Raw genomic sequence first — 13441 nt, forward strand, 5'->3', positions numbered from 1 at the left:
GAACTCTTTAAAAGTTACTAATAAAATAACTAAACAGAAGGGAAGAATCAACAATTACCCCAGAAAACACAGTATAATTATAGAGACATGCAAGGAAACAAGCCAGAGATATCCCAGCAAAGCCATATTCAGAAAGTATTGAGAGGGCACTTCAAAGCATGACATGCAGCGTGAGAATGCCGTGAGACCCTGTTCACGCACACTGCTGCAGGACTGACAAAGTGTGAAGGCAATTGGCACATGCGGGAGGCACAGGATTTGCAGACACCCGGTGGCATTTCATATAACCAGGGAGCACAATCAAGTGGTGCAGTGGAGACGGAATTCTGTTGAGGATCTCACTGCAATTGGACTCCACCTTCCCCTGTCTGTTGGTGTTGGGGCCGGACCGAGGCACAGTGCATGCACCGCCCCCCCCACTCCGCAGTCTCCGCTGGTAGAGAGGGTGAGAGTCACAAAGGCACTGTGGCGCTAGACGCCCGGGGATCTGTGCTGCTCAGCTGGTTGCTTCACCTGGGTTTTGGACATCAATGGCGCAAGATAAAGACACCAAGACACAGAAGCAGGAGAAAATGGATACATTTACTAAACTGCTGCAGGCGCCGAACCTCACCGGGATAAGCCAGGCAAACCCACCGGACAACTCAGTACTCCTCCAAGCCACTCAGTCCTCCAGAGAGGTGATCGAGGGTAAAATAGATGAGATTAAGATAGATTTTAATCTACTCCGTCAGGATCTTCGCAATGTCTCCGACAAAGTAACGCAAGCGGAACAGCGTATCTCAGATGTTGAAGACGTTACCCATACATTGCAAGGCAAGGTCGCAGCCCTGAATACAACCCTAAAGGAGGTCCTCTGGAAAGTTGACGATGCGGAAAACTGAGCACGAAGGAACAACCTGTGCTTTACTGGATTTCCGGAAACTCTCGAAGGGACGGATGAGGGCACGTACCTGCGCACGTGGCTGTTAGACACCTTCCCAGAGGCACACTTTTCACCGTGCTTCATCATTGAACGGGCGCACAGTATACCTAGGATCAGGCCTCCTCCCGGTGCACCTCCACGGCCGTTGATTGCTAGGTTTCTTAACTATCAAGATAGAGACATTATCCTCAGGATATCCCGACAGAAAGGGGAGATTCGAGTAGGCAATGCACAGATCATGGTGTTCCCGGATTACTCCAGAGAAGTTCAAAAGCAACGAAAAACGTTTGACTCTGTGAAGGACAAATTACGACAATTACAAATTACATATATGCTCCTTTTTCCAGCTAAACTTAAGGTGATTTTTCAAAGTAAGACATTGTTCTTCAACACCCCGGAGGAGGCATGGCACTGGCTGGAGGAGTGTCCCCTGCCGAGAGCACCCTCTGATGAGCCACGGCGCTCCAGAGGGACCCCTTCACTAAACGCTAATACTCCCCGGTCACACAAGTGGACGCGGAAGAAGAAAGACACTGCACCAAACATGGCACTTCGACTGACACCATACCGGAGCAGGAGAATGACGGGGACCGCAGCGGGAGCGCTGAATTTGGGGGGCGGCCCGCAGATGGGCAGCACCGAGGGTCTGGTGATACCAGAAGACCTTGCAACATGCCGCTCGGAAGACTGCACAGACCAGGACATTACGACGGGCTCAAAAGATGAACACCCCCTGATGCACAACATCAAGCTCCTGGAACGCACGGATAGGGCAATCGGCAAAACAGGAAAAGACACTCGGATACCATCCATGGACAATGATACTGATGAGTGAAGATTGGCCTGGAAGAGCAATCGAAGGAACGGACCAGGACCACACATCGCACGCTACCCTGTGTGTTCCACCCAGCTTCCCCTTTGAGTTTGTTCCTCCTTCCTTCCTCCCCCAGTTGTTTCCCCCCTTCTGTTTTTGATTTCCCGACCTTTCATTTCCTCGCCCGTCCTTCCCCTCCCACCCCCCTTCCCTTTCTTTTCCCCTTTTCCTTTCCTCCTTCTCCCTGCCGCTCTCCTTCCCCCTTATTTGTAGTGGTGTTTGTGTTTCTTCCACAGACCTTGCAGCTGTCGATCCGAGGTGTAACCTCTAGGACTGAGTGCTTGGGGCCTTAGAGTTCATGAGAGGGGACAGGAGGGACTGAACACAGTTTGAGACTTCGGGGCTGGGAGGGTGGGTGATAGACCTTGCCAATATGCTCACGACACAGTTGGTCCTGTTGACCCTTGGGGTGGTTGGAGTGATGTTGCAGGGTATGGGAGGGGGTGGGGTCATGGGGAGTTGGGGGTTTGTTATGTTTTTATGGCAAAAAGGTACATCAGCAGACACTTACAGATCACAGGGACCACAGCCGGGGAGAGGGAGATGTGGACCAGACGGCAGGTTGAATACTACCCACAATACAGATGGTTATACCTGATCAAGGACAATATTCTGTACTTTCTTGGAACGTGAAAGGGTTGGGAATTAAGATTAAGAGAGGACTAGTGGCTGCATATTTTAAGAGGTTGAAACCAAACGTCATCCTCTTACAAGAGACCCACTTAAAGGGTACTCAATGTGCTTTTTTAGGCAGAGGTGTGTACAAAGCACTGGCACACGCTGGGTTTTGCCACTGGAGCGCGAAGCGTAGCAATATTTATCAGGAAAAGCCATCCCTTCCACCTGGAATGCACCTGGTTGGACCCCAATGGAACATACGTAGCGGTCAAGGGGATCTGGAACAGACGACATGTCATTTTTTTTTTTTCAAAACCAGTTTTATTAGAGGTTCAAGCAAATGCAGGCACAGCCCTCCACAGTCAGGAGGGGACTGTCATTAATAATCACAACAAAAGCAAAAGCAAGGCATAGCATCAAACCTCTCATATGAAGAAATTTCTATCAAAAAAGAAAGGGAACATACCGCCATCCACCACCCCCCAGAACGACCCCCAACTCCCAGCCACAACCCACCCCTTATCCCTCCCTAACCCCGTGCACGTGATCATTAAACAACCAGGACAAAAGATGTACATAGATAGGGCCGGCCACCGGCCTAAGGCGTAGGGTCCATGCCGTGAGGCAATGCATCATCCATGTCCACAGGGGGATCGAGGGGGAGGCCCCTATAGTCCGCCCACCTTTTCCAAATTTTAAAATGTTTGCGGGGGCATCCCCGAGCCTCGAAAACAGGCTGCTCCAACCCCATAACGAAATCCAGGCCCGCCTTCCAGGCCCCAAGATGAGGGGCGCGCTCACTTTTCCAGGCCTGCGCCAGGTCCCTCTTTGCCACCACCAGTCCCAGCAGCAGCAGGTGGCGCTTGTAGATGTTGCCCCCAATATTTTCCAGCACATGCAGAAGGCCCAGTCGAGGCGTACGGGGCAGTTCCCATCCCAGCACCTCAGACAAGCAATCCCAAACCCCGGCCCAAAACCGAGTCAGCCGCTCACAAGACCACACAGTATGAAAAAGGGTGCCTCTCTCCGAACCACACCGCAGACATTCAGGGTTTGCAATCAGGCCCGCCCGCCACAGTCGCTCCCGCGTAAAGTACGCGCGATGCAGATATTTGAATTGAATAAAGCGGAGGCGTACTGCAATGGCAGTCCCCCTAGGGGATTCCAGTGCTTCGCGCCAATCATCCTCGTCCAATGGGCCAACATCGGCCTCCCACTGGGCCTTCAGCGCCGAGAGCGAGGGGGAGCAGTGTGTGACTAGGGAGCGGTAGATCTGAGAGACTTTTTTGGCACCCAGGTCGCCCATAAACAGCTTCGCTTCTATGGGACTGAAGTCCGGGAGCTGCTCCAGCCCCACCAGGCTAGGAGCAAGGGCATGTCGGAATTGGAGGTAGCGGAAGAACTGGGACCTGGGCATGCTGAATTCGGTGCTAAGCTCCTGAAAGGATTTAAGAGTGGTGCCGGAGAGGACATGCCCCCCCCAAGGACGAAACCCCGATTGCGTCCCACCCATCAAAGCCCTGCAGCGACGCCAGCGCCGGTAGCAGGCCATTGCGCCACAGCGGGGTCTCCGCCGTCAGTCTACCCCACCACCCCGTACGGTGAAGGGCCCTCCGCCAAACGGCAAACACTAGCTGGGTAACACGCGGGAGCGCTCGCCTCTTCCTGGCCGAGTAAAGCAGAGTGTGGATGGAGGCATCACCCATCAAAAGGTGTTCCAGGGCGTAGGCCGGATCGCCACGGTCCCCATACCACCACTCATTAAGCACCAGGAGATGGGAGGCCTGATAGTAGGACAGCATGTCCGCGGTAGCCAGGCCACCGCAGTAGGTAGAGAGGAAGCACGTCCGGAGCACCACCCGAGAGGCACCCCCCGCCCACAAGAACCTTCCCAGCACCGAGTCGACACTGCGGAACCACTGCGGGTCAATCGGATAGGGGTGATTCTGCAGCTGGTAGAGAAGGCGGGGCAGAGCCACCATTTTGAAAATGGCCGACCGGCCATAGATGTTAAGGGGCATAGGAGTCCATGTTTTGATGTCCAACTGGACCCGGTCCCAGACCGGCTGGATGTTCCGGCCCCATGCCTCCGTAGGCGAGGCGGAGAGGAAGACCCCCAAGTATTTTACACCTGCCACCGCCATCCGTAGGGACGCTGCCCATGGAAGGTCCACTGCACCACCGCCCAACACCCATAGAGTCGATTTGCGCGGGTTAAGATAGAGGGCCGACACCCGGCCGAAGCCCTGCATTAGCTCCAGGACCCGGGGGCCCGTAATCCGAAGGTCGGTCATAAAGAACAGCACGTCATCCGCGTAAAGAGCAATGCGGTCTGTGTGGGTCGCACTCCAGATGAAGCCTCGATACAGCGCATCAGCGCGGACCCTGGCAGCCAGCGGTTCCATGGCCAGCGCGAACAGGTAGGGAGAGAGTGGACAACCCTGCCGCGTGCCCCGAGTTACCGGGAAGCGCGCCGAGGTCGCCCCCGAGATCCGCACCGAGGCAGTGACCTCCGTGTAAAGCAGGCGGATGTAGGAGACAAAGACCGGGCCTAAGTTCAGCAATGGCAGAAGCGTGAACAGGAAGGTCCAGCTGACTGAGTCGAAAGCGCTGTCAATGTCGGCCAGCAATAACGCAGCCTGGTCCTCCGACACCCCAATAGCGTCAACCGCCGCCTGCGCCCGCCGTATGTTGTGCCGAGTCGCCCGGTGCGGCATAAAGCCGGCCTGATCAGGATGGACAAGGGCAGTGATGTGGGGAAGCAAGCGGTTCGCGAGTGCTTTGGCCAAGAGCTTGGCCTCAAAATTAATAAGAGAGATGGGGCGGTAGGAGTCGTGCCGGTCCGGGGGCCTCCCCGGCTTCTGGAACACAACTATCTCGGCATGTCGCCAATCCGGTGGGAGGCGGCCCTGCCCACGCGCCATCTCCAACGCACGCAAGTAATGCGGCCCGAGCTGCAGGTGGAACTTTCTATAAAACTCACTGGGGAAGCCGCTCGGTCCAGGGGCTTTGCCCGCATTCAATTGACCCAGCGCATCTCCCAGCTCCTCTGCCGTCAGGGGGAGGTCAAGAGCATCACGCACCTCATCAGACACTGTAGCCGGGGGGACCGAGGCAAAATAGTCAGCGATGGCAGCGGGAGCGACCTCCTCCCGGGAGGCGTACTGACACCTATTTTTTTTTTTTAAATATGTCTTTTATTCAATGCAAAGGAGAAAAGAAGAATACAAGCATATACCATACAGAGTCTCAATGTATGAAGATTCAATATTCAAGGTAATGCATACATAGATCATGGAGTAGTCTGCAGAGTATATCACAGTAGTTCGCCGAGAATGTCAGCGTTCAAACAGTGCGTGATCATGCTGTCTTAGTTGTTGTATCCCGTCAATCAAGCTACTTCGGTGAAAACGTAACGGGGTGGGGGTGTCAAACTTGGGGTCGTGGGGCGTGCGGTGCAGCAGCTGGTGGGGCCTACGGTGGGGGGGGCGAGGAGAGAGGGGGGGGAGGACCCAGTGGCAATGTTTCAGCAGACTCGTGTCTGATCTTGCATGTGTGGGAAGTACGCTGGCGATGCAGGAGGGTGTCGGCAATCCTGGCGTGTCAGCTGAGCCGGGAGGGGGGAGTAGAGGGGGGGGTGCCTAGGGGTCAGGTGTATGAGCGTTGTGTCTGTCGTCTGCGGCACCTGGAGTGTGTTGGTCATCGCTATGTTCCCCATCTGGGGGTGTCTGTCTCTCAGGAGTATCTGGTGCCTGGGGTCCATTGTGGAAAGAGCGGATCATATCGTCCCAAGGCGCCGCTATGGGGTATTTACGCAATCCCGCTGTCTCCTCATTATGTAATGATATGCTTTCCGCTTTCGCCCAGTTATCTAGTGATGCGCGCCAGTGCTCCGCCGCTGGTGGTGCCGCCCGCTTCCAGTGCTTCGTAATGAGCCTTTTGGCTGTGATGAGGCCAAGGTCCCAGAAGCGGGAAGTCACCCTGTTCAGTTTGGTCCTATGAAAGAGGCCCAGGAGGCACGCCTCCCACGAGAGCGGGATCGACATTGCCGTGCATCGTTTCAGTGTCGTGTGTATCGAGTGCCAGTATGCCCGAAGTTGGGGACATTGCCACAGCATGTGGAGGAGATCCGCTCCCTCCGTGTCACACCTCGGGCATTTGGCTCCCGTGCCCGGGAAGTACAAGTTTATCTTGTCCGGGGATAGATATGCGCGGTGTAGAACATAAAATTGGATCTGTTTGAAACGTGCATTGCGGGGAATGTTGCGGGGGCCTGAGAGTATCGCCGCCCACTCCTTGTCCGTCCATGCCTTCCCTCTGTCCTCCGCCCATTTGTCCCGGAGAGGTTGCAATGCGTGTTGGGTGTGCGAGAGTAGCGCCTGCGTCAGCCAGTGCACCACGTGCGTCCCGTTGCCCATCACGTGCATGCACTGCACTAGCTGGTGTGTGGGCGGTTCGTCAGCGATGTTCCCCCATTTCCGTGTAAGCGTCCGCAGTATTGCGGCATGCTGTAGGAATTGTCCCGCGGGTAGTCCCGTGTCAGCAGTCAGTGCCTCGAAGGAGAGTAAAGCGCCATCTGCGTACAAATCTGCCATGGTCTCTATGCCTGCGTGGGTCCACTGTGCCAGTGTCGCCTCTGTCACGACTGACGTGGCTTTGGGGGTGCCCAGGAGCGGTAGCGCTGGCGCATACGGAATGGTGGGTCTGGTGAGGCGTAAGCATCTGTCGTAACATTTCGTGGCTACAGCCACGTGTAGCTGCGGGTGCTTCCTAGGGCTCGTCAGCGGGTGAAATAGGGTGAGTACCTGCAGTTGGGAAAGGACGTCTGTGGCCGTAGCCGTGTCCTCGAGATTCCTGCCCGAAATCCAGGCCACTGCCCATTGCACTTGTGCTGCTAGGTAATAGAGCTCTAGGTTCGGGACTGCTGCGCCGCCCTCAGTGACCGGGTTGTAGAGTTTCGTCAGTGCTACTCTCGGCCTGCCTGCGTTCCAGATCAGATCTCTAAGCATGGATTCCAGCTCTCTGAATATGCGGACCGGGATGTAGAGTGGGAGATTGGCAAAGTAGTATAGGAGCCTGGGGAGTATTATCATTTTCGTTAAGGTTACCCTGCTTGGCACGTTGATGGGGAGAGTTTTCCAGAAGGCGACCTGTGTGCGAACAGACGTTATGGCCCGTGTCAGGTTGCCGTCTAAAATGTCTGGGGGCGTCCTGTATACATGGATGCCCAGGTACTTGAACGTGGTTTGGTACCATGTCAGTCGTTCATTATTAATGCGAAGTGTCGGGTCCGGAGCGTCGGGGGTGAACGAATAAGCCCCTGACTTGGCCCAGTTAACTTTGAGGCCTGACATCAATTCGAACGTGCGGAAGATGTCCGACAGTTCCTGCGGCACATTCTCAAGGTCTTTGACATATAAGAGTAAATCGTCTGCGTATAGCGACACTGCATGCGTGCCATCTGCTAGCGGGATACCCCACAGTGCTCCGCTGGAGCGCAGCCGTTCAGCCAGTGGTTCAATCGCCAAGGAGAATAGTAGTGGGGAAAGTGGGCAACCTTGTCTGGTGCCTCTTCTAACCTTTATGGGCTCCGAGACCAACTTGCCAGTGCGTACCCTCACCTCAGGTTTCCCATATAGCAGGCCGACCAATTCTAGAAAGTCATCGCCCAGGTCAAACTTGCGTAGCACTGCCGATAAATAGGGCCATTCGACAGAGTCGAACGCTTTCTCTAGGTCCAACACCAGGCAACCCGATCTTGGCCACGTCTGGGCCGCGTATTCCTGCACCCGGAACAGCCTCCGGATGTTCTGGGAGGTGCATCTCGTTGGGACAAACCCGTTCTGGTCCTTGTGCACCAGGGCCGGTACCAGGGTCGCTAGTCTACGGGCCAGTGCTGATGCCAGGATTTTGTAGTCCGTATTAAGCAGAGCTAACGGCCTATATGACCCGAGGAGCATCCCTTCCCTGTTCGGTTTGAGAAGCGATACTAGTATGGCTTCGTTCATGGATGTTGGTAAGGATGAGTCGTCTAGAGCCGCCGAGTATGTTCTGAGCAGCTCGGGAATTAGGATGTCAGAATACGCTTTGTAGTATTCTGCAGGCAGTCCGTCCGGACCTGGGGTCTTCCCGTTAGAGAGGGCGAATATGGCCTCACGTAATTCCTCCGCTACCAACGGGGCTCCGAGCTCTTCTCGTTGGTCATCGGTCGGGGCGGGAAGTGTGAGTTCCTCCAGGTATGCTTGGATGTCCGGTTGCGGATTGGCCATTTGCGACTGATATAGTGTCTTGTAATGCGCTACGAAGGCTGCATGTATGCCCGCCTGAGTGTACACCACGGTATCCGCAGTAGGGCTTATGGCCGTTACCGGGGCGGAGCGGTCTTCTCGCCTTATCAGCCAGGCTAGGAGTTTGCCCGGCTTGTCGCCGTAGCGGTGTGTGCGTGCTGAGTGTGCAGTGAAGTTGACTTGTTTTAGTCTGCCTATCAGCCTGTCGTGTTCTGCCCTAGCCTCAAGCAGCTCTGTATCATCCCCTCCCGTCGCCTCTTGCTCTTTGTGCAGTAAATCCCTTTCTATCTGTTTCAGGTCTGCTTCCAGCTGTCGGCGGGTGTGTGCCTGGGTTCCGAGGCATAGCCCCCTCAGGACCACTTTGAACGCGTCCCACTCTATCTGGGGTGTGGAGGCAGTGTTGTTGTTCTCCTCGAAGTGTTGTGCTGTTTGCGCCCCTATCGAGGATCTGAATGTGCCGTCAAGCAAGAGGTCTGGTTGTAGTCGCCAGGTGGGGATTGGTGGTCGCGGCTGTTCCCAGGTGAGTGTCATGAAGTGAGGGTTGTGGTCCGAGTGCGTGCGGCCCATGTATTGCGTGTCTCGTATCGCCGGTAGTAAGTCTCTGGATACCATGTATCTGTCTAGGCGTACATGCAGATTATGTGCCCCTGAGTGGAAGGAGTAGGCCCTGGTGTCTGGGTTATGGCTACGCCATGCGTCTAGCAGGTCCCATTGCGTGGACCAATCTAGGAGGGCTCGCGCTGCGTGAAGAGCTGGGGAGTTAGGGCGCGGGGGACGGGAACGGTCTAGAGAAGGGTCCAGTGTGCAGTTATAGTCCCCGCCCAGTATCCACTGTGTGCCGTGCCATGGCGCCAGGGTGCTGGACAGTTGTGTTAAGAAATCCTGTATCCCTGTGTTGGGTGCATATATCGAGGCTAGCACTATCGGGTTCCCATCTATCCTGCCCCTGACTGCTACATGTCTCCCCCCGGGGTCCACCAAGGCGTCCTGCATTATCCACGGGGTGCCCGGACGTATCCATACCAGCGCCCCCTTAGCGTAAGAAGAGTGGTGCGTGGCGTATAGGTGGCCACGCCATCTGCGGCGTAGGGTGGTGACTTCCTTCGCACAGAGATGCGTCTCTTGTAAGAGAGCAACATGTACATTATGGCGTTTGAGGTATGAGAATATTTGATACCGTCTGGACGGTGTGTGCATCCCTCTCACGTTCCATGTGCATATAGTGATCACAGACATTGCTTTGTATTGACGGTCTCCCCAGAGTGGCCACCCCGTCCCACCCCCCGCCCGCCCGCAGTACGTAAGGAGTAGTGATTGGCCCGCACGCCATTGCGGTCTTGTGAAGGGGGAAAACAGGTAGTTAACGTGGCCAATAAAACAGGTAGCCAATGAACATCGCAAACATGCGAAATACCAAGAGGTCGGTGGGCAAACGTGCTCCCGTCCATGCTCTCAAGGAGAGTAACAAAGTTTAGTTCAGTTCTGGGGGCGGCCGTGCAGTGCTAGCAGTAGCAGCTGGCCAAGTGTTCGTAGAGTCATCGAAGAGGGGTCGTTCCCCTTCCCGGTGGGTATGTGAAGGCCCTAGTCAGCCCCAACTATAAAAGTCATAGGTATAAAACCAACATTTAATGCCATACGTTACGTGTCTTGATTCGTGTGCAGCAGGATGGCAGGCCACAGGAGTGGGGGGCCGGCCGCCCAGCGTCCGCTGGTCCATCGCCAGGACGAGGTGCAGCTCTCAGTTATCCGGAGGTCTCGTCGGGCCAGTCGTGCTCAGTCTGTGTCCGCAATCTCCACATGGGTGGCCCTTCGAGTGTTCCTGTGGGGGGCTTGGTGGATATGCTCTAGGAGACAGTTAGCCGATGTATTCCGAGGTTTGGGGGGTGACGTCCGGTCCAGGATCTGTCGCAGGAGAGTCCGACATTCCGTAGTTTGCTTCGTCGTCGCTTGGGGGGTCTTGTGTGCCGCTGCCAGTTGGGTCGCTAGGCGCTGGGGAGTTGCTGAGTTCCCGCACAAGGCGGAGGGCGTCTTGTTTTTCCTGCTGCGTGGCGTCGGCAGGGGGAGACATCTTCTTTGGCCCGTTCGTGCGCCCCTGCGTTCGCTGCTTCGGGCGCCGTCGTCTCCTGTTCCCGCCGGGTTGGTATCCGTTCGCGTGGGTTGCCGGGGTCCTGGGGGCTGTATCCGTGCCACTGTCCAGCCACGCTTCCACTTCATCTGGGTCTGTGAAGAAATGGGTTTTCTCCCCGGCTATCACTCTGAGTTTCGCAGGGAATAGTAAGGAGTACTGTAGGCCCTGCTGGCGCAGGCGTTTCTTCGCGGCTAAAAAGGATTGTCTCTGCCTTTGCACATGAATGGTGTAGTCCGGGAAGAACATTACTTTGGTGTTTTCGATTCTCACCTCCTCAAGTTTGCGTGTTTCTCTCAGTATGGAGTCCCGGTCTCTATAATTCAGGATGCGGAGGAGCATGGGCCTTGGGTTGGAGCCCGCAGCCAGGGGCGCAGTCGGTACTCTATGGGCGCGTTCCACCACGAAGTGAGGCGAGAGTGAGCCCTCAGGCAGGATGGATGTCAGCCATTTTTCCATGTGCTCCTCCGGTGTTCTCCCTTCCCATTTCTCCGGGACGCCGACCAAGCGTACGTTGTTCCTCCGCGCCCTGCCTTCTGCATCCTCGGCCCGGTCTTCAAGGAACTCCACTCGGTTCAGTAAGTCCTGTATTTGGGTATGCGACCGGCTGGCTTGGGGTTGGAGCTCCTTCACGGTTCCCTCCAGCATCGAGGTGCGGTCAGCGAGTTTTTTGTGGTCTTCGCGGAGATGCGTAAGGTCTATGGCCACACTGTCGATCTTAGTGGCCAAGGAGGTGCGTGTGAGTTGAATTGATTCTTCTAGCCGCTCCATGGCTGCCAGCATGACGTCGAGCTTCGCTGCCGTCTGGTCCTGGTCTGTGGTTTTGCTAGTTTTGTTCATGTCGCCTTTAGGCCTCGTGCCCCCAGTGCCAGTCCGCGCCCTGGTCCCGCCAGACATCGGCGTCCTACGGGGAGTCCGCTCTCCTCGTCCCGGCACGGTTCAGTCCGGCCTGGCCAATGGCGGGGAGGTGGGTGAGGGTCGTCTGCTGCTGGTTGGGGCCCGGCTGCTGGTGTCGCTAGGCTCTATCTGCGTGGTGTTCGCGTGGCACTCGGTCGCTCCTAGGAGGGCAGACAGTTGCTGGGCGCCTCGCACCCCGGTGCTGCGCGGTATATCTGGGTGTGCGGCGCGGGTCCGCGATGTGCCCCTTTTGAGTCGTGAGCCCGTTTATGGCAAGGGGCTCGGGGTCTGTGTGGATCCCAGTGGGCCGTATGTTGTGCTGGCGCGGCGGCTGGTTCCGCTCGTATGGCAGCCGCTCGGTGTTGAGCTTCGCTCTGATCGCAGGTGGTGCGGGTCTCCGTCCCCTCAAGCCGTCGCTATGTCCTCGGTGTGCGCCTGGGGTAGCGCCGGTGGGTCGCAGGCCTCGTTGTGTTGCGGAGCCAATGGGTGCTGCTTGCGACCGGGGCCCCGTGTGTCGCGGCGCGTGTGGCTGCCGGCGAGTGTCGTGTTGCGTGCCCCAGCCTCTACTGCCCTCTGGCTCCCCAGGCGTCAGAAGCCCAGCCGTTCTCCACTCCTCACCGCTATGATTCAGGGTCAGTGTAGCTCCCGATGCAGGGGTGACGCGTCCAGGCCTGGCGATTAGGGCACTCCCGCCGATCCGCCTTAATGTGTGTTTGGGAAGTCCAGCCGGGTTTGTGAGGTCATCTCGCCCCAGTTCCTCACCGTCATGGGGGGTGGGCGGCCTCCGGTGTTTTGGCGCGTGGTCCGTTAGCGTTAGGTGTCGGCCTCGGTTCTGGGCCTACCGCAGCTGCTGGATCCTCGGTGTTTCCTGGGTCCACGCCCGGGCCGGCTGCAACTTTCGCGGCCGCGGGCGACCGGCACCTCCCGGTGCGGTTTCGCGGGTCCGATCCGCGCCAAAGTTGGACAGGCGCCGCGTCGGGTCTGGTGGGGCACTCGCCGGTGGTTTTCGGCGGCCTCAGGGCAGAACTGTCCCGGAGAACAGCGTCGGGAAGGGGAACTCGGCACGGAGCTCTACCCGCAGGCGACCATTTGCTTCGCGTGCTAAGCCACGCCCCCGAGGCGTACTGACACCTATAGTAATGCGCAAAGCTGGCAGCCAGCGCAGCCGGGTCCGTGATGGCAACACCCGCATCGTCCACCAGACCAGGGAGCGTAAGGGGCTGCAGGGTTTGTTGACACAGCCGGTGAAGCATGGTACAAGACTTGTCGCCCCACTGATACACCCGGCTACGGGTGGCCAGCCACGCCTGTCGAGCCTCATTCAGTAGGACCGAGGAGTGCGTCTGTTGCGCCTGCAGGAGTTGCCTCAATGTGAGGTCATCCGCCCGAGTTCTGTGGCGGGCCTCCAGATCCTCCACCCACTCTGCCGCGGCGGCAATACCCTCCAACCGTGCCCGTCGAGCCGACGTGCACCAAGCCAGGTCGACACCTCGCAGAGTGGGTTTCATGGCCTCCCAGACTGTCACCGCATCCACCCCCACACCCAGGTTATCTTGCCAGTACTGGGCGATAGCGCCGCGAATATGCTGGGAGTAGTCAGGCCGCTGCAGATGCCACGTGGACATCCGCCAGCGGAAGGGTTGGCGCGGTTTATGCAGGTCTATCCGGACTGCGACCGGGGAATGGTCGGAGAGCCCGCGAGGCCGTATAACTGC

General features: G+C 57.0%; 1 protein-coding gene across 2 annotated transcripts in view; it reads right to left on the reverse strand.

Moving 5' to 3' along the window:
* Window positions 1–13441, reverse strand: part of LOC147730952 (solute carrier family 13 member 1-like) — a 540726-nt gene that overhangs the window by 29777 nt on the left and 497508 nt on the right. The window lies entirely within an intron of this gene.

This window comes from Lissotriton vulgaris, chromosome 2_1, assembly GCF_964263255.1.
Source record: "Lissotriton vulgaris chromosome 2_1, aLisVul1.2, whole genome shotgun sequence".
NCBI lineage: Eukaryota > Metazoa > Chordata > Amphibia > Caudata > Salamandridae > Lissotriton > Lissotriton vulgaris.